At 36.4% G+C, this 20,080-nt stretch overlaps 1 protein-coding gene and 1 non-coding gene across 5 annotated transcripts in view; one reads left to right on the plus strand and one right to left on the minus strand.

The window, feature by feature from the left end:
• Window positions 1-20,080, minus strand: part of UBE3D (ubiquitin protein ligase E3D) — a 261,385-nt gene that overhangs the window by 191,246 nt on the left and 50,059 nt on the right. Inside the window, exon 9 of one of the 4 annotated variants that reach the window (XR_004321822.1) lies at window positions 784-994. The exons of the other annotated variants lie outside the window; for them this stretch is intronic. The gene's annotated coding sequence lies outside the window, so the exon portion shown is untranslated. The remainder of the gene's footprint in view (window positions 1-783; window positions 995-20,080) is intronic. 4 annotated transcript variants of the gene reach the window in all.
• Window positions 10,426-10,486, plus strand: LOC116665576. Its single transcript, XR_004322233.1, has one exon. It is a non-coding gene; the product is annotated as a U7 small nuclear RNA (small nuclear RNA).

Consider the following 20,080-nt stretch of genomic DNA (forward strand, 5'->3'; position numbering starts at 1 on the left):
GCAAATTTGGAATTCAAGATTTTCATCACTGTCAGTGTCACTCAAGTTGTTCTAGATATTAAAAACATATTGCCTACAAACTGACAAATTTGGTGGCTGCTATTAATAGCATTCTTTGCTTAGATAACAAAGAATACAAAATATATATACAAATGACTGGTGACTTGAGCAGGTATATTATCTATTATTAGGAGATGATAAGAGATGCTAATAAAACTAGCATCTAAAAAAAGGGAGCCTTCTTTTTTAAAAGTGCAAGGGAAAAAAAAGCTTGCATCCCAAGAACATAAGGCAAAATTATTTCAGGTAATTTCCATGAACTTGGAACAAGGTAAAAAGCCCATGTTACCCGCTTCTGTACTTTGCTAAAATAAACCAGGGAGTGTGGCTTCTTTGGAAAGTCAGAGACCAACCTAGAATTCAACCTAGCGTCCGCTCATCCTTCTGTTCTGTCCAATAAAATCATGATAACAGCCAATCTGCCTGCTGCTACTATCCTATTAAGTCGTGTAACCTCAGCAGAGCCAGCTTAAGTCTCATCAGACCAAACAGCTGTTTTAGCAGTTGGGTTTCTCCCAAATTAAAATACTCTATTCCTGCCAGTGCCTACCAACTCAACTGTTAAAACAGCTGCTCAAGTTGAAGAGTGAAAGCCAAGTGTACATACACTCTGCCTCCCATTTGCAACTGCAAATTTGAGATTCTTTCAGAAAAGAATCTTAAACTTAGAATCTTAAACTCAGAAAATCTCTTAAACTTAAGTTCATCTTGACATTTCCCAACCTGTTTGTTTTTATGCTTGTGCTGCCTCTACCTCCGGCCTTCAGCCAACACTTCTGCCAGCATCATTTCTCTTGGTGTTTGCCCTTTGTCTCCTTCCTCCTTTGCACCATCACTGCCAGCTGGTAGTTCTGTACTTCTCTCCTTAGAAATACCATCTGCGTGCTTTCCACTCTGGCTCTTCTGTCTACTGTCTCAGAACCAACTTCACTTCCTGTGAAACAGAGGTGGAGACTCAGAAGTTCCCAGATTCCACTAAGTGATGTGTTACCTCCGATGACTTACATTAGTACTGTTTAGGTTAACTGTTGAAGTAAGACCCTTAAAAACAACCCAAAAATGCTCATTGGCTGAAAGTTTTCATTTTTGGTCATTTCATACACGTCTTCAATATTGTCCATTTATTTGGTCACCGTGATCTCACTCAGATGTGTCTGTTGTCCAATTTTTATACACATTCTGTAGCATAGAAATTCACCATTCACCAAAAATTCACTATTCATCAAGAATCATATTATCAACAGGAAGTAGTTTTACCTGTCCATCCATCTCTCTACTCCATCTTTTTTTGTCCATGCACTCATCCATTTATCCATCCACCTTCTCTTAAAATTTCTGCCAGCTGGACTGGTCACATCCAAGCTAAATTGACTCTGATAAGCTCTTACAGTCTGCAAGAGCTCTTGACCCTGATTTTGTAACACGTGCTTTCTCCCCTCAAAATGTCCTCACTCCCAAAAATTGCACTGCATCACAGATTATTTGAAATCCTAGCTCCCAGGGTCTGAGAATAGATTTACTGCAGGACCCAGACTCATCAAACCAGAACATACCTACAAAGAAGCTGAACATATTTCAAGATTCCAAAATTGTTCCTGCAGCAGTTTCAGCTCTTCCACTGGGTTATATAGAGTGATTCTGGCACAATGATCTTAGAAACAACCTCTCTCCCACCCCCCCACTTCTCAGCAGGGGAGGGCAGAAGCCAAAGATACACTTCAACATGTGCAGACACCGTAAAGGAAGAGTGCTCATAGACCTTACACCAGGCAACACCGTCCTGGGGCAACTTGACTCCAACGGAGACACCAGAGCGTTCTGTGAAACCGGACTCTTAGGCTGGAAGTCATTTTAATCAGTCATGTCAAACCCTAAATCAGCAGCAATAGTAGAGCTAAATTTTTTTAATTAAAGGAGGCTTTGAAATGCTGGTCCTGCTATCACCGCCCCATTACCATAACGTCAGTGCTGAAGACACTAGCCCCAAAGTTTCTTTACTTTATTTTTGAGTCAGTCTGCAGAATGGTATTCATTCTTCCGGCTTACAGTATTGTTAGGATCAGTTTTGCTTTACAGGGCTAAACATAGAAAAGTTTTCATTTTTAATAAGAGCTTAGATAAATAACCTTAAATCCCAAAGGGCCTCGTTAAAGCAGCCTCATAAAAGTTTTACACTTGTATATGAGTTTGAAAAAAAAAATGTCTACCTAGCAGTTTGAGCTCCCGCTGACTTCTCTAGCCTTGGGGAAGTTATTGTTGAAATTCATGTGTCTTGCTATTTCAGATGATTTAAAGTGGTCTATTATGATAAATCACCATGAAATACACCAAATGAAAGACACTGTTCAAACAAAAATCTCAATTTTAAATACACAAAACACACACAATGCACTCATCCGTACGTTAAATAGCATTAAGGTTCTGATACATTAAATGTCTAACCACAGATTTTATCCTCAGAGCCTAGGATGCAAACACATATTTTGTACTAGGTGATCTATTTTCCCTTTCTTTTTTTAGGAGGTCATTTCAACACACTTTGACTCTACCCTGGAGAATTAAAGTCTATGCAGGAAAGTTCCAACAAAATTGGAAACTAAATCAGTTGGAATAACAAGAACATAGGTAGTGGGCAATGTTAACATTTTATCACCTCCCTTACAAGACCTGGGAAGATTAAGACTGACACAGTATATATTTAAAAGGTGAGAGAATGACTGGAAACAGAACAGAACCTCATACGTTCAAATAATGAAATACCAGAAACAGCTGTTTAAAAATGCCCTGGTACCTAGCACATCATCTTGCAATATGTTAAGTGCTTAATAAATATTTGCTAAATAAACTTTTAAAAATCATTTTCTGCCATTTTTATTCCATTACAGGACTATCATCATTAGTACTTCTCAGACAGTGAAATTAGTGATCAGGAATCTTTACCCAACTCTGACAGCTTGTTAGACTCAAGGACAAAACCTCAAGAGAAGAAACCTAAGAGGAGTGAAGCCCCTCTGCAATATTCCTAACATGAAACTGCATGGTCTTTGCTTGAGTATCTCCAGTAACAGGGAGACTCACTGCAAGGGAATTTTTTTTTTAATTCTTATTTTTTATTGAAGTGTACTTGATTTAAAATGTTAGTTTCAGGTGTATGGCAAAGCAATTCCGTTATACACATACATCTATATTTTTCAGTTTATTTTTGATTACGGCTCATTACAAGAAATTGAATATATTTACCTGTGCTGTACAGTAGGTCCGTGTTGTTTATCTATTTTATATGTAGTAGTGTGTATCTGTAGAAGTTCTTTAAATTGAAGGAAATCTACTCCTCATAACTGGAGCCCTTCAGAAAATATCTGACAACATCTAACACTTTCTCCTGACCTTTCTCTAAGCTAAACATTACCCGTTTCCTTATATCATATGGATGAATCTCATTTTTCAACTTAGGGACCATTTACTAAAATAGCCCTACCACAGTCTTCATTTTCAGTGCAGAATGAAAATTTGCATAGTATCTTTTATCAGACTGTCACATATATCAGCTCATTTAGTCTCCATGGTAACATTATAAAATGGGATTTCATTATACCCATTTTACAGACAAGCAAACTGAAGTTCAAGAGGTTAAAAAACATGCACATGGTCTCACAGAAGAATCAGCACTCAAACTCAGTTCCTCTGATTTCCAAGGGTTCTCCATTATGCTTCTGAACCTCAGTCCTTTCAGCTGTAAAATAGGGGTAATATTTTCCCTTTAAACTTCAAAGGTTTCTTGTGAATATCAAATGAGATAACACATGAAAAAAAAAGCATAAAAGGCAGGTTTTTATCACTAAGATCATTCATATGTAGATAAACTCTTTTTCAAGTATTTAACTTATGAATGGGAGAAGTCCAAGTCAGAGGTGATGTGAATGTTACTGTTCTTTGCTTCCAGAATTCAAAGCATATGGCAAGTAAATAATCCATGAGTATTAAAAGACTAAGTCCTATAAAGATGTAAAAAAGTCACTTATATTTTGGAGTTTTGAATTGAATTAAGAAAGCATTTTCCTAACAGCTCAATATCAAAAAACAAGCAGCCCAATCAGAAACTGGGTAGAAGACTAGAGCAGACATTTCTCCAAAAAGACATACAGATAGTTAACAGACACATGCAAAGATGCTCAATATAGCTATTTATTACAGAAGCACCTCACATCTGTCAGAATGGCTATCATTAAAAACTCTATGAATGACAAATGTTGGAGAGGATGTGGAGAAAAGGGAACCCTTGTACTATGTTGGTGGGAATGTAAATTGGGGCAGCCATTATGGAAAACAGGATGGAGGTCCTGCAAAAAACTAAAACTAGAACTACCATATGATCCAGCAACTTCACTCCTGGGTATATGTCCAGAAAGAACAAAAAAACTAATTTGAAAAGATACATGCACCCCAATGTTCATAGCAGCGCTATTTACAATAGCCAAGAAATGGAGGCAACCTAAGTGCCCATCAACAGATGAACGGATAAAGAAGATATAGAGTGAGTGTGTGTGTGTGTGTGTGTGTGTGTGTGTGTGTGTGTGTGTGTGTGTGTGTGTGTCTGTCTGTCTGTCTGTCTGTCTAATGGAATATTACCCAGCCACAAAAAAAGAATGAAAACCTGCCATTTGCAGCAGCATGGATAGACCTAGAGAATATTATACTAAGTGAAATTACTCGGACAGAGAAAGACAAATTCTGTATGATACCACTTATACATGGAATCTAAAACAATAATACAAATGAATGCCTTTGCAAAACAGAAACAGACTCACAAGTATAAGAAACAAACTTGCAGTTACCAAAGGGGAGAAGGAAGAAGGGAGAGGTAAATTAGGGGATGGGATTAATAGATAGAAACTACCATGTATAAAACAGATAAGAAGCAAAGATATATTGTATATCACAGGGAATTATAACCATTATCTTGTAATAACTTATAGTACAGTCCACAAAAATACTGAATCACTATGCTGTATACCTGAGAATAATTTAAATTGTAAATCAAATAGACTTCATTCAAAAAAAAAAAAAAAAAAGAGAGAGAGAGAAAGCATTGTCCTAGAAAAGGATTTAATTTTTGCCTTTACTGGACACTTAGTACTCTGTCAGTTTTTTAGATTATATTATATTATGAATTCATAGATTTTTGTGGACTGAACTGGAAGCCTATTTGATGTTTACAACATTAATTCCATGAGAAACAACCTTCTAGGTGTAAGGAATTGTCTTAGAAAGAAGCTTTTGGAATACACCCATTTATAGGTAAGAAGAGCCTTTTCCCCCTTTCTTTTGTTAAGGCCTATTCATGGTTTCCTAAGGCATGAGAGGATATTTTAAAATATTATTTTATTCTCATTTTTCAAGCAGAATAAAGCAGTAGTGCAGATTCTAGATCTAGTTGAAGAAGGGAGAGCTGATTTTCAACTCAAGTACAACTCACCACGTGCTAGTGCACGAACTCCGTGTTAAGACCATGACTTCCTTCATTTAGTGATTGTTTGCTAGAAAGATGGATTGGTAAACAAATAGGCAGAAGCCTCTGATAAACTACCTCTGTTTCCCAATGAAAATCATTTAACCCAAATTTTTAAAAAATGTTTTATCAAAAATTTGAAAGATACACAAAAGTAGAGAGAATAGAGTAATTAACAGCCATGTCCCCATCATCCAGCTTCAACGTTATCAACCCATGGCTAATTTTGTTTCAGCAATGTTCCCCACCAAATACTCTCAACCACTGGATTTTTTTTAAAAAGCAAATTCCACAAATGCTACCGTATTATCTGTAAATACTTCAATATGTACTCTAAGAGTTAGGGATTCATTACATCATTGAAAACTACTATAACCATAATATTATCATACCTAAAAAAGCTAACAATAACTCTTCAATCTCATCACATGTCCTCAAGTATTTTAAGATATTTTTTAAATTTTTAACATTGAGATCTACTTATAGTCCAGATATTACAACTGTTTGATATGTCATGTTTCTTTTAATCAACAGATTCTCCTGTCTGTTTTTTGTTTGTTTGTTTTTTTCCTTTGCTAGGTTTTTGTTGAAGAAACCAGGATATTTGTCGTATAGTTTCCTAGCTTGGATTTTGCTGATTACAGCCTGACTGTATGATTTACCATGTTTCTGTCTCTTGAATTTCCTGTAAGCTGAGAGATGGATCTAGAGACTTGGCCAGGTTTGATGCTTTAGGGAAGATCACTTCATAAGTAGGGTTATATACTTCCATCAAGAGGCATATAATCAACACCTCCCCCCACCAAATGTCTTTCTTCTGTTGATGTTAGCAAACATAGATGATCATTTCCAAGTTCCATTATTTCATGATGGGTCAGGAAATGGTGATATCCCAATTCTATGGTTTCTTTTTCATCTACTGGCTGAAATCTTTCTAGTGAAAGAAACTTTCCCCCATCATCCATTTGGTTACACTGAGGTACAGAGAGAAAAGGCAAGATAAATGCTAGGTTTTTGCTCCCTTTATCTTCCCATTTTCAAAGCATCAAGATGGTTTACTAGCATCTTCCAAAGGTAATGACTACTGAAATTTCTTTTTGATTTTTTTTTAGTATCACTATGAACTCATGGATCTAAACATATTCATTGTTTTATTCTTACTTTTAAGCTATTGTCCTGATTGATTCTCAAATTGACCAATATTTAGCTAGTGGAGCCTAATTAAGTTGTCTCCTGAGTCCTTTTATCTGATAACTTCCTTACTCTGCCCCATCAAAGAGGAAATGCACGTGCAATTCTGTCACATTCTCCTGTGTAAAGATTGCACCATTCTGCATTCCAGCATTGTATGAGATTTCCCATTTCTCCACAGTTTCAGCAGTAGAATATGTTGCCAAACTTTTGGAATTTTGCCAATCTAATAAAACTCAGGAGAGTTTTATTTTGCATTTCCTTTACCAGGAGTGATATTGAACAAACTTTTTATATGTTGAAGAGCTCTTTGCATTTGTTTTCCTATAAAATATGTATAAATATCTTCAGTCCATTTTTCTATATGGTTATGTATTAGCCTTCTCTGTGGATTTTCATACATAAAGGTTGTTAGTCTTTGTGGTTTAATTTACAGAGTTTTCAGTTATTCTTTTTATAATTTATGATGCTTCTATATTGTGCAAAAGTTTTTTTCAATGTGCAAAAGTTTTTTTCAATGTAATCAAACCCATCATTCTTTCTCCTTATTGCTTCTAGATTTTGAGTCATAGAAAAATTTTCTTCACTCCAAGGTGATAGAAGAACTCATATATATTTTCTTTTTGTACTTATGTGGTTTCCTTTTTTTCTTTTTTTCAAAATGTCTTCTCTTTTAAAAAACTTTTTATGCCTTTCTTTGGGGGGGAGGTAATTAGGTTTGTTTGTTTGTTTATTTTAATTGAAGTCCTGGGGATTGAACCCAGGACCTTATGCATGCTATGTATGTACTCTAGCACTGAGCTACAAGCTCTCCACGGTATCTTTTTTTAAAACCACTGATTCATTTGAAATATATCCTAGCTCAGGATGTGAAGATTAAAATTTTATCTTTTTCCTTGTATCTAGCCCATTATCCCAACACTAATTATTATAAATTCTACATTTCCTCACTGATTGAAGAGGTCATCTTTATTACATACTTTATTTCCATTTAAGATCAGGTCTTTTTCTATTGAATTCCCATGGTCTGTCTATTTATCAGTCAGTACCATACTATTTTAATTATAGTAGCTTAATGTACTTTAATAGCTGGTAGGGTTAGTCTCCTCCTGATTTCAGGGTGTTTCTCACTATTTTCATTTATTTCCAGGTGAATTTTATAATCAGCTTGTCTGGCTGAAAACAAAACAAAATCTGATGAGCTTTTTTTAATTGAGTTTCATTTTATTGGGTTTATATATTAACTTAGGGATAACTGGAGCTTGAAAAGGTTATCATAATAATTACTTGAATTATGTCATATATATTTGTTTAAGACAATTTTTGTAGTCTCTTTTAAGAGTGTTTTACAATTTTTTTCATATAAGTTTTGGACATTTCTTGTTAAGTTTATGTATTTTCTCTCTCTTGCTATTATAAATGGAATATTCCTTTCCATAATATATTCTAAGTGATTTCTGATTATATATTAAAAAACAATAACCTTTACATAACTTGCTAATTCAAAAAATTATTTTACTGTCTGTAGCAGTTTTCTCATGGATACTTTTGGATTTTCCCAATATATAATCATATCACCCTCAAAAAATTTTTATTTCTTCCTTTCTAATTCTTACGCCTATAATTGCTTTCTCTTGTTTAATTGTATTAGCTAATGTCTCCAACAGAATGTTAAAGAGTAAAAGTTTTGAAATAAGTTAAAGCCCATGCTTAATCACACTAGTAATCAGGAAAATACTATTTACAAGAATAAATTATCAAATTGGCAAAATTAAAAAGTGCTAACCATGATGTGAAGCAGTAGGAATTCTTATGATGCTAGTGTGGGAGTAAATCTCTATAGCTACTTTGGACAGTTATTTGGAATTAGCTAATAATATTGAAGATGTACTCTAAGACCTAGTCATTCCACTTCTTAGTGTAAATAAAAGCTCATGTATATTAAGAAGCAATATGAATAAGAATGCTCAAGGCTGCATTACTTGTAATGGAAAAAAATGAAAACAACTTAAATGTCTACTGAAAGAACAACAGATGAATGAGTTGTGGTACAGTCTAACAAAGGAATATTTTACCACAATTAAAATGCATGAATAAACTGTCAGTTTCAACATAGGAAAGCCTTAACAACACAATGTTAAGTGAAAAAAGCAAGTTGCAAAAGAACATGTACAACCTGATACCATTTATATGGCATTTAAAAGCATGGAAATGAATAGTATTAGTCTTAATATTTGTATTTAGTAAAAGTATAAAGCTACATATATTTAGTAAAAGTATGAATGGTAATCAACAACATATACTCTTCTTATTTATAAAAGTATGCATGGCAATGATAAACACCAAATTTCAGGTATCACTTTTTCTCTGGGGAAAGAGAAAAGGGGATGGATTCAGAGACAGCTTCAACTGTACTGATGTCCTATTTTTAAAAAGTATCTATCTATTTGTAACACATATGGCAATATGGTAAGGTTTATTAAACACTGGGAATAAGAAAAAAGATGTTCACTACATTATTCTCTAATTTTTCTACTAATTCAGAACAGTTCATAACAAAAGGCAATTAATTAGGTTTTAAGTTTGGTCAGAACTCCTAGGAAATTAGGTAAAATACTCTGAGAGACTGGCCCTCTCATTGAAGTAGATGTGTGAAAACAAATACTCTTACTGACATAACCAGCGACATAGACAGAACTCTTGAACAATTAGCTTTGAATACAGATGCATGAATCTCCCTTGCTGAGGACATAAGCCAGTGTTCACATGGTCACATGAGGACGTATAAGGGTAGAGTAGATGTCAAGTTTGAGGTGGAGTACTGGGCAGTCACAGGCAGCAGAAATAAGACCAAAAGACCATACAAAATGCTGACATGAACGAACTACTCTGCCATCTCCTTTCTAGCCTTTTTCTAAAATGGGTATTATAAAAGCTTGAGAAATGTCTTAGATACTAAAGAATAAACACCTTATAACACGTGGTAACCAACAGTACAAAGCAAAACTAGCTGTTTCTAGGAATCTGACTTCAAGGAAACAATGTAACTTGAAGTTCCAGAATTAAGCCGAATACAAAAGTGACTATCACTTTTACCTGGAAGAATCAATCCACAACTCTCAGTGACAGAAGAGTTTACAATACTCCACAAAATAGAATTAGAATGGAAATGGATGAGAATCAAGCCCTCAAGCATCTTATTTCAAAATAATGCAGGTATCATTTATAGATCAGGTTTATGAGCTTCTTTGGGGAAAAAAGAAAAATGTCAAGTCATCGAGAGCAATATAGAGGAAGCAGGAGTTCCTTTACAGGAACAAATTACAGCAAGCTCTCTTACTTATGTCCCTTATGGCTAAAGAGGCACCGTTAGCAGTTCGAGGCCTCTGTGGTGTTCACCTCTGATCCAGAATCATTACCCCTGCCCTCTGCTCTACCAACCTCATTTGTCCAGGAGGCTCTCCAGACAGACACTTCTTCCTTAGGCCAGGATAGTAATTACTCCTATGGGGCCTGGAGAGTATCTGCTAATATATTACTTACCTGTAGGAGAGTCTGCTACTCGGCATGCGGTGCGTTCACTCATCAGCTGCAAAGACGCATTTTAGTTACTACTTTGAAGCCACAAGAATACCAGCTTCCCTTCAGCATTCAAAAGTAAAGGTCAGTGCTACAGGTTTTTTAGAATGTGTCTAGCAGGCTTTCCGGTCCACACCGGAAGCCACCGCAAGGGAGAAAAAAAACAGTAAATGTCAGCAAGCTTTTTTTATAAAGGGTCAGATAATAAATATTTTAGTCTTCTGGGACATCTGTCACAACTGCTAAGCTCTGCTCTTGGATGGCAAAAGCAGCCACAGATAATGTTTACAAATGCACATGGCTGTGTTTCAATAAAATTTTTCCAAAAGCAAGGGAGGCGGGGGGATCCTGGACTAGTTCTGCTGACTATTGTTTGCCCACCCCTGATCTAAAGCAATCAAGCAGACTTTGAAAGAGAACTGTTCCATATGACTATGTAAATTCGTTTCACTTTTTAAAGCCTGATTCTATTCCAAGTTTCATCAGCAAATACACATTACTTATCTATAAGAGATGTTTCCCACCACGAAACCTTTCTGTGTACTCCTCTGGGCCCCACTGCTCTAGTTCCTCTGAATAAAAACAGATTTGTAGCCTTTCATAGATTAAGGTCTTCTTTTAGAAACTGATGAAAGCTTTGATTATTTGCCAAGAAAAATGCATATACACAAATACATACATAATTTTTAATCCAGTTTCATGGGGTTCACTGACACCCTGCAAATTGCTGGAGGTGAAGGCAATATGTCCTAAGACTCCAGGTTTCTGTCTTACCTCTGCAGTCAGTTATCTACCGCTGCATAAACACCACTCCAAAACTTGGCAACTTAAAACAACAGACAACTCATAGTTTCCGTAGGACAGGAGTCTGGGAACAACTTAGCTGGGTGGCCCTGGTTCAGGATTTCTCACGAGGTGGGAGCCAAGATGTCAGCAAGGGAGGCACTCATCTGAAGGTTGGGCCAGGGCCCCAGTGTGCTCATGCTGGCAGCTGGATTCCTCCAGAGCAACTAATCTCAGACCCAGAGCAAGGAGGAATCCACTGTACCTTCTAAGGCTTGCTCTCAGAATTCACTCTCTCACATCCACTTTGTTCTTCCCGTGAGAAGTGAGTCTCTGGGTCCAGTCCACACCCAAGGGACAAGAGAAAGAAGCTCTACCTCTTCAAATGAAGAGTAAAGATTTTGTGGATATATTTTAAAGCCATCACACACTGTCAAATAACCCAATGGCACCAAGAAGTTGGGATTACATTTTATCTGCCCGGAATACCTCATTTTTCCAAGCACCATGCTTATTAAATTAATACCTGGAACTGATTCATTAATATCCTGAGTTAGGCAGAGATCAGGTAGTTTTTTTGTAATAATCCCATGAATTTGGTAGCAATTCATTTTTAGAAGTATCTAAATAGAATCTTTAGTTATTAGGTTTCACAAATGAGTTAAACTCTAATACGAAGAATGGATAATGATTTCTGAGCCATGTTCCCAGGGCTTACAAGAAAATCTGCCTCCCTGAAAACTGTGGCTAAGGAAGATCTTCTATAAGAATATAAAAAGGATAAATTTATTAATAAGAGAGAGTTACCATTTTGAAGATTAAAAAAAAAAAAAGCATAGCAATCTCTAAGCAACTAACATTTACTTTCCAAACTGGCTGAACAAAAACTATCTTCCCCTGAGTATTTCCTGAATTCCTAACTTCTGGAATTTTCCCTTAAGGTTTTTCATCAACACTCTGATTATCTATAAACCTGCCAAGCACACAGCCTCAGGAGGTAGAGCTGCCAGGCATAATCAATATGGTTGCAGAGAATGAGATGCATGAGTCACATTAGCATTAATTAGTGTCGCCTGCAAAAGTTTCAAGTGCATCAATAAAAAATGAAGATCTTCAAAAAAAAAAAGTTGTAAGTTAAAAAAAATTCTATTACATTTTGTTTCAATAGATTTCAGTGCAAACATGCACAGAGTCTATATAAATATTCCAAGATGTCAAATAAGCCCTCCAACATTTATAGGTCATGTCTCTAAGGTAAAGAAATAGGATCTATAGTCAGTCTCTGTAAAAACATCTGCATTCTTTAGGGAAGGGAGGATAAAGTAGGAGAAACTGGATTTTCCAATGGAAGTGTGAGTTGGAAGCAGGAATGTCAGCTTTGGGATGGCTGGTTACCTCTCCACCTTATGGGACACGGGCCCTACGGTGAGTGACACTGGCTGTTTGTGTAGATGTGCATAACAGACCCAGTAGTTTTAATTCCTCACAGGCTAGTTTACTTTGAGCTACAGTCCTGGGAATCCAGCACACTGGATACAGTCCAATATGCGAGGCTGGTGTGAACAGAGGTGCCCTTGGACATATTTTGTATTATAAACCATTCTAGAAATTACTTCTATTTGAGTCCTTTACTAAGAACTAACTTTGCCTTTTGGGTATTTTCCATGCAGTCACCAGGTAAGTGGTGGTGCTCTTCAAAATACGTAACTCTAGACATAGATCAGTCCCATTCTCACACTGGATAGTCTACAAGAGCACGAGTTTTGTAGTTTTCGTTCACTAAAGTTTACCTATCACCTGACATGCTGTCTATGAGATGAATTCATGAACAAACAAATAAATAAACAAAACTTTCACTTTATTTGTGTTTACAGTAGGGCAGGATTCTTGTGAGTGTGTGTGTTAGCAAAATACAATTCATCGGTTAAGTGGTTTATAACATATTAACCTTAAAAGCATAAATAAAAAATCCTCTTATGAATTTCCTTCAGTGAACAGGTGCTCTTGCTAATTATCAACATGTGACTGGCCTCTTTCAATCCATCCCCCTTGCTGGATGTAACCAAGCTATACTTGGCATACACTGACACCTACTGGCCGACAAGAAAATGGCTGCTATGTATGTATATACATTTTCCAATCTCTTTCTTCCTTAAGTGTTTACTTTGCAACTTTGGTTCAATTAATATCAGAAAATCTCTCTATATTCACTCTGCTCCATTGATACACAGGATTTTATTGTGCAATTTCTCAAAAACATACTCTTTGGATCTAGTGTAAGATTCATAAATGGTAAGTACTATATTTTCCTCTAAGCAATTCACACTGAACTTCAGAATATGAAGGTGCTAAGCATTATAACACTAAAAATTTCTATATATACAAGTTCTTTGAGCCCACTGAGTCACAAATTTGTTTAAGCACAAAATGGTAACAATAGTAGTCAACAATTACTGCACAGTAACAACCTCACTTAGTAATATTTGACTATGGCATCATTTCTCCCCTAAAACACCTATTAATATTTTCTGAAATATACATTTGGGAAATACGTCTTGCAATTTCCCACCTCAGGTTCTCTCCTCTTCAACCCCCTGCCCTCATTATCTTTCCATCTTCAGTCTCAGATGAGATGCTATTTTCTTCATAAAATTTTCCTTAATTAGAAGTAATCAGAAAGCCCCTTGTTTATGTCTATCATAGGACATAGCATGTATACCTTCTAGAGCTTTTAGGTAATTTGCCAGTTTCCAAGATTAACGCTGAGACTCTGGAGGTAAAATCTCTGTCTTATTTATATTTTATATATCTGTAAGCAGAAAGTTTTATACACAGGAAGCCTAAGTGAACATGAAATGAACCTGAGACTAAGCATTGCATTCATTAAATACTTGTGGTAAGGAAAAACTAAGCCTTCAGTTTAAAAGAAAGACTAAACACAATAAGGAGCTCGAGATCACACTCTAAAATGTGCATGTGTGTCCCACAGTTGTGGTACTGCACAATGTTAAGTATGTCAAAAGATGAGGGAATTAAGGCCCAGAGAGAAGGCTGTCAATGGTCCTGCCAGTGTAGCTTGTCAGTGGGAAGCTGGGACTAGGTTCCATGTCTGACCCCAGCCCCCATACTCTTCCCATTGTAAAATGTCAAATGCTCTCCTACAAATTCTACACGTTCCAGATATTCCAGGTCATCTCAATATCAAGTCCCCTAACAATCACTCCCAACTACTGGATGGGGGAATCACTCCTGTGACTGTCTTACTTTAAGTGCCAAAGTCCCACACCAGATAAGATTATTAAATGTAACAAATACAGGTCTGCAACAGGAGCAGCATAAAGATCCACGCTCAGCTTTTTCAATTAGAAGGTAGTATGGTTACTTTAATCTTGTTCGAGGCTCACTTTACTCTTCCAGAACACATATGCTAAATATATAAAGGGAATTAATAATTTGAATCTATCTATAGGCATCTAAAGAACTGTTTAGGTTAAGAATTTTGCTAAGAACAAGACATTTCTAAGCAATCTCCTACCCTAAAGTTCTGCTTTTTTGTTGTTGTTGTTGCAGTTGTTTTTAAACACAGACCAAATGGTTTCATCAGAGGTAAGAAGCAGCAGGTAAGCCAGGGTGCATCTGGAGGTTTTATAATGACTAAGTCAGTCACCCCAGTGGGAAAAAGGTGGGGGTGAATATGCAAGTAGCTATTGGAATTAGGTCCAAGGAAGACCAGGGAAAGAAAATGAAGTAGGAGACCTAAATGAGAGCTCACTATGGAGCATATTGGAAAAATAAAGTATTTGCAAAGGAGCCCTGCATGTGAGTCAAATGCGGAAAAGAGAGGGAAGAGGGTCAGCCCAAAAAAGCATCAAGATGGTCTGAAGCCATTAGTGAGTGCATGGGAACACAGAAACAGACTAAGATGGGCCTAGGGGCAGCCAATTAAGACTGCTATCCACAACCAGCAGGGAAAAGAGTAGGTACTGAAATCAGGTTTAGAAGCAGTAGCCAAGTTTAGGCTTTAGTAAGGAGGTAAAAAGAGTGGATTAGTTACTCTCTTACTTTGGGGCTTAAAGGAAGCTTCATGGTATAAATAGAGTTCAAAAGTATTGCTTAGCAAATAAATCCATTTCCACCCTATTTTAGCTTCACTGGCTGTAGTTTTAGATGCTAGTCTGTAAATAATGATTCAAGGAGGACAAGTGGAAGACACAGCCAAGGGTTTTGAAGACAGACCTGTTTTTGTTGTTGCTGTGTTTTAACATTTTTTATTGATTTATAATCATTTTACAATGTTGTATCAAATTCCAGTGTAGAGCACAATTTTCAGTTATACATGAACATATATATATTCATTGTCACATTTTTTTCTCTGTGAGCTACCATAAGATCTTGTGTATATTTCCCTGTGCTATACAGTATAATCTTGTTTATCTATTCTACAATTTTGAAATCCTGCCTATCCCTTCCCACCCTCTGCCCCCTTGGCAACCACAAGTCTGTATTCTATGTCTATGAGTCTATTTCTGTTTTGTATTTATGCTTGTTTGTTTGTTTTTGTTTTTTAGATTCCACATACGAGCAATCTCATATGGTATTTTTCTTTCTCTTTCTGGCTTACTTCACTTAGAATGACATTCTCCAGGAGCATCCATGTTGCTGCAAATGGCGTTATGTTGTCGGTTTTTATGTCTGAATTGTATCCCATTGTATAAATATACCACTTCTTCTTTATCCAGTCATCCGTTGATGGACATTTAGGCTGTTTCCATGTCTTGACTATTGTATATAGTGCTGCTATGAACATTGGGGTGCAGGTGTCATCCTGAAGTAGGGTTCCTTCTGGATACAAGCCCAGAAGTGGGATTCCTGGGTCATACGGTAAGTCTATTCCTAGTCTTTTGAGGAATCTCAACACTGTTTTCCATAGTGGCTGCACCAAACTGCATTCCCACCAGCAGTGTAGGAGGGTTCCCCTTTCTCCACAGCCTCAGCATTTGTCATTTGTGGATTTTTGAATGACGGCCATTCTGACTGGTGTGAGGTGATACCTCATTGTAGTTTTGATTTGCATTTCTCTGACAATTAGTGATATTGAGCATTTTTTCATGTGCTTATTGATCATTCCATGTCTTCCTTGGAGAATTGCTTGTTCAGGTCTTTTGCCCATCTTTGGATTGGATTGTTTGGTTGTTTCTTATTAAGTCATATGAGCTGCTTATATATTCTGGAGATCAAGCCTTTGTCGGTTTCATTTGCAAAGATTTTCTCCCATTCCGTAGGTTGTCTTTTTGTTTTACTTATGATTTCCTTTGCTGTGCAGAAGCTTGTACGTTTCATTAGGTCCCACTTGTTTATTCTTCCTTTTATTTCTTCTAGGAGAAAATTTTTGAGATGTATGTGAGATAATGTTTTGCCTATATTTTCCTCTAGGAGGTTTATTGTATCTTGTCTTATGTTTAAGTCTTTGATCCATTTTGAGTTTATTTTTGTGTATGGTGTAAGGGAGTGTTCTAGCTTCATTGTTTTACATGCTGCTGTCCAGTTTTCCCAACACCATTTGCTGAAGAGACTGTCTTTATTCCATTATATATTCTTGCCTCCTCTGTCGAAGATTAGTTGACCAAAAGTTTGTGGGTTCATTTCTGGGCTCTCTATTCTGTTCCATTGGTCTATATGTCTGTTTTTGTACCAATACCATGCTGTCTTGATGACTGTAGCTCTATAGTATTGTCTGAAGTCTGGGAGAGTTATTCCTCCAGCCTCTTTCTCTTCAGTAATGCTTTGGCAATTCTAGGGACAGACCTGTTTTTGAATCCTAAGTCTAACCCAAATTAGCAGGGCTTCATTGGGCAAGTAACCTTAGTTTCTATAAATAATGGTAACCATAGCACTTCCGCACAGAGATGATATGAAGATTCAATGATAACGTATGTATATGCATGACTGGGACATTGTGCTATACACCAGAAATCGACACATTGTAACTCACTGTACTTAAAATAAATAAACTTATTTATTTATTTCACCAAAGAAAAAAATTAAAAATTAAAAAAAAAAAGAATTCATACTAAAAAAAGGTTCAATGATGTAAATGTATTACAAAACTTAGCACAAGTCTGAAGCATAATAAAAGCTCAATCAGTGGTAGTTATTATTAGATCATTGAAACTGTAATATTTATCCTTCAACACTTTAAAGAGGAGGGGATTTATGCCATGCTTACAAAAAAGAAGAGTACATGATGCACAGAAAACACAAAAATGTTACCCTGAAGGAAAAGTGGGAATGGTAGTCTATAGTGTCCATCTAAATCTTACTTAACTTAGAGACATTTCTATTCAGAAAACTCAACTATACCTGAAAAATTTTTCAGAGTTAACTTGAACAACCTAGCATATAAAATGTCAGCTGTGCCTCCCAATCTCCCCCTTTTGTCCTTACTGATTTAAAAACAAACTGTATGATAAAATTAGTAAGGTTAAGCCACTTCACCAGTAAGGGTATTATTATTTTATGCTGCTAAAAGAAAAGTGATGGAAATAACAGATGCTAAGGAAGTAAGACTTTTTAAAAATCCAAAAATCCAAGGACCAAGAATAAGTTTCTATATATTTATTTAATTCCCTAATATGTAGAGAAGAGTTTATTAGCCATGGATAACAGAAGAAAACAATTTTATATATCTGTTAAGTGAAGACCTTACTCACACAAGAATACTTAGAAACAAAGACATCAATTTCATTACCAATCCCTTTCTTATAGAAATATTATAAAAATAATATGAATATTGGTTGAAATGGAAAGCTTAGAGTCCCATGGGTAGTTATATACTACTAACACAATGAACTATATATGATCTGCACAGATGAATAAATATTTGAGAAATTGCAGAATTCCATTTTTTTTTGGTAGGGGGAATTAGGTTTATTTTAACAGAGGTACGGGGGATTGAACCCAGGACCTCATGCATGCTAAGCATGCACTCTACCACTGAGCTATACCCACCCCGTCACCAGAATTCCATTCTGATTGGACATGACAGAACATATGACAGGCACAGGAGAAGGCTGGATGAGGGTGCTGAATTGGAGCTAGGCTGCAGAAGACCTTATATACTAATCCAAGGAGGTAAAGACTGGGTGTGGAAAAGAAAGCAAGGGAGTGATATGACTGGAATGACTGGGTGGGCTCCAAAATATAGGCTAGACCAGGGTTTCAACAGGTTGAGGAAACACTTATAAACGCCATATGAAGAGTAACAAACTTGTGAACTAGATGATGGTAATTACGAAGAGAAAAGAAAGAACAGATATGAAGGAGATTTTGAAGGCAGAGTGAACCTGACTTCATAAGTAGTTTGGTATGGTGGGGCAGGGAACAATCTAAGGCCGACTTTACGATTGGAGCCTGGCTGACTAGGATAATCATGATGCCACTGAATGAGATACAAATAAGAGGAAGCATATGTTCACCAGGAATGTTAATGAGATTTTTCCACCTTGGCCATACTGAATTTGAGAAGTCAGTGGGATATCTGGCAGAGACAACCTGGACAGGATGGAGATGGAAGCAAAGAACTTAAGTAAAAGGGAGGACCTGGGAACGTAGACTTGGAAGTTTTTACCCAGCAGAAATCAGAGTCTCTACTATGAAAGTAGATGAGCTTCACAAAAGGGAAGAAAGAGTCAGGGAGAACACTGTTAGCAGGGCATAGGACAAAGCAGACGAGGCAAGGGAGGATGAGAAGACGTCAAAAAAGAGGAGAGGGAAGAGGTCAAAGAGGTCAGAACGAAACCAGGAGAGAGTCAAGGCAAACATCTCCAAGAAGAAATGGTGAATAATGTCGAATCTCAATCTTCTTAAAGATTAAGAAAAGCAAACGATTTTGGTTACCAGGTGACCACTTGAGATCTTTGGATCAGCAGTTTCAGCAGACTTCAGTAAAAACATAAATGGATGTGTCAGAAAGAAGATCTCCTTAAATGTGATACAAAGGTGAAAGCTGTCTAATTCCCATTTTATTATTTTTTAATTGAAGTATAGTTGATTTACAATGTTGTGTTAGTTTCTGGGGCACAGCATAATGATTCAGTTATACATATGTACATATAGTCCTTTTCAAACTCTTTTTCAATATAGGTTCTTACAAGGTATAGTTCCCTGTGTTATATAGTAGGACCTTGTTGTTTATCTCTTTTACATATAGCAGTTAATATCTGCAAATCCCAAACTCCCAATTTATCCCTCGCAGCTCCTTTTCCTCCTGGTAATTATAAGTTTGTTTCCTATGTCTGTGAGTTCCAATTTTAATTTTGACTGGATCAAAATTTAAACTTCTATGTGTCACAAGTCATCATAAACCAAGTTTAAAAGTAAGCTACAGGGTGGAAAAAATATTTTCAACAGATAAAGAATATTCACAATCTATAAGAACTCCTAAAACCAAAGACATACAAATGCACAGACTCACAGACACCAGATCAAGTAGGCAAAGGAACATGAACAGGTTATTCACCGAAGATTCTCAAATGGCTAGTAAATATGAACAAAGATGTTCAATCACACTGGTAACAGGGAAACACTAATTTAAAAAAGATACAATTCTATCAGATTGGCCAAAATGAATAAATAAATGAATAAACCTAACATTATGAAGTACTTGGAACAGGTATGAGAAGTAAAAACTACCAATTAAAATAGCCCTTAGGAGAACTGGGCATTATCTATCAAAATTTAAAATATCAGTAGTAATGGCCATTTCTGTCCCCCAGTAAAAAGAACCAGGGTTTCTTTTTTGACTGATTCCAGGGCTGTGGCGGGGAAAATATAAGATGAATCTGGAGCATTTTGTAGTATCAAGAAGTGAAAAAGTGATCAAAAATTCAAAGTATGGGGGCATGTTAAAGGACATAGGAGCCAGCCTAAAAGTGCTCCCAGTGGCCAAAGCTGGAACAA

Source organism: Camelus ferus, chromosome 8, assembly GCF_009834535.1.
Source record: "Camelus ferus isolate YT-003-E chromosome 8, BCGSAC_Cfer_1.0, whole genome shotgun sequence".
Lineage (NCBI taxonomy): Eukaryota > Metazoa > Chordata > Mammalia > Artiodactyla > Camelidae > Camelus > Camelus ferus.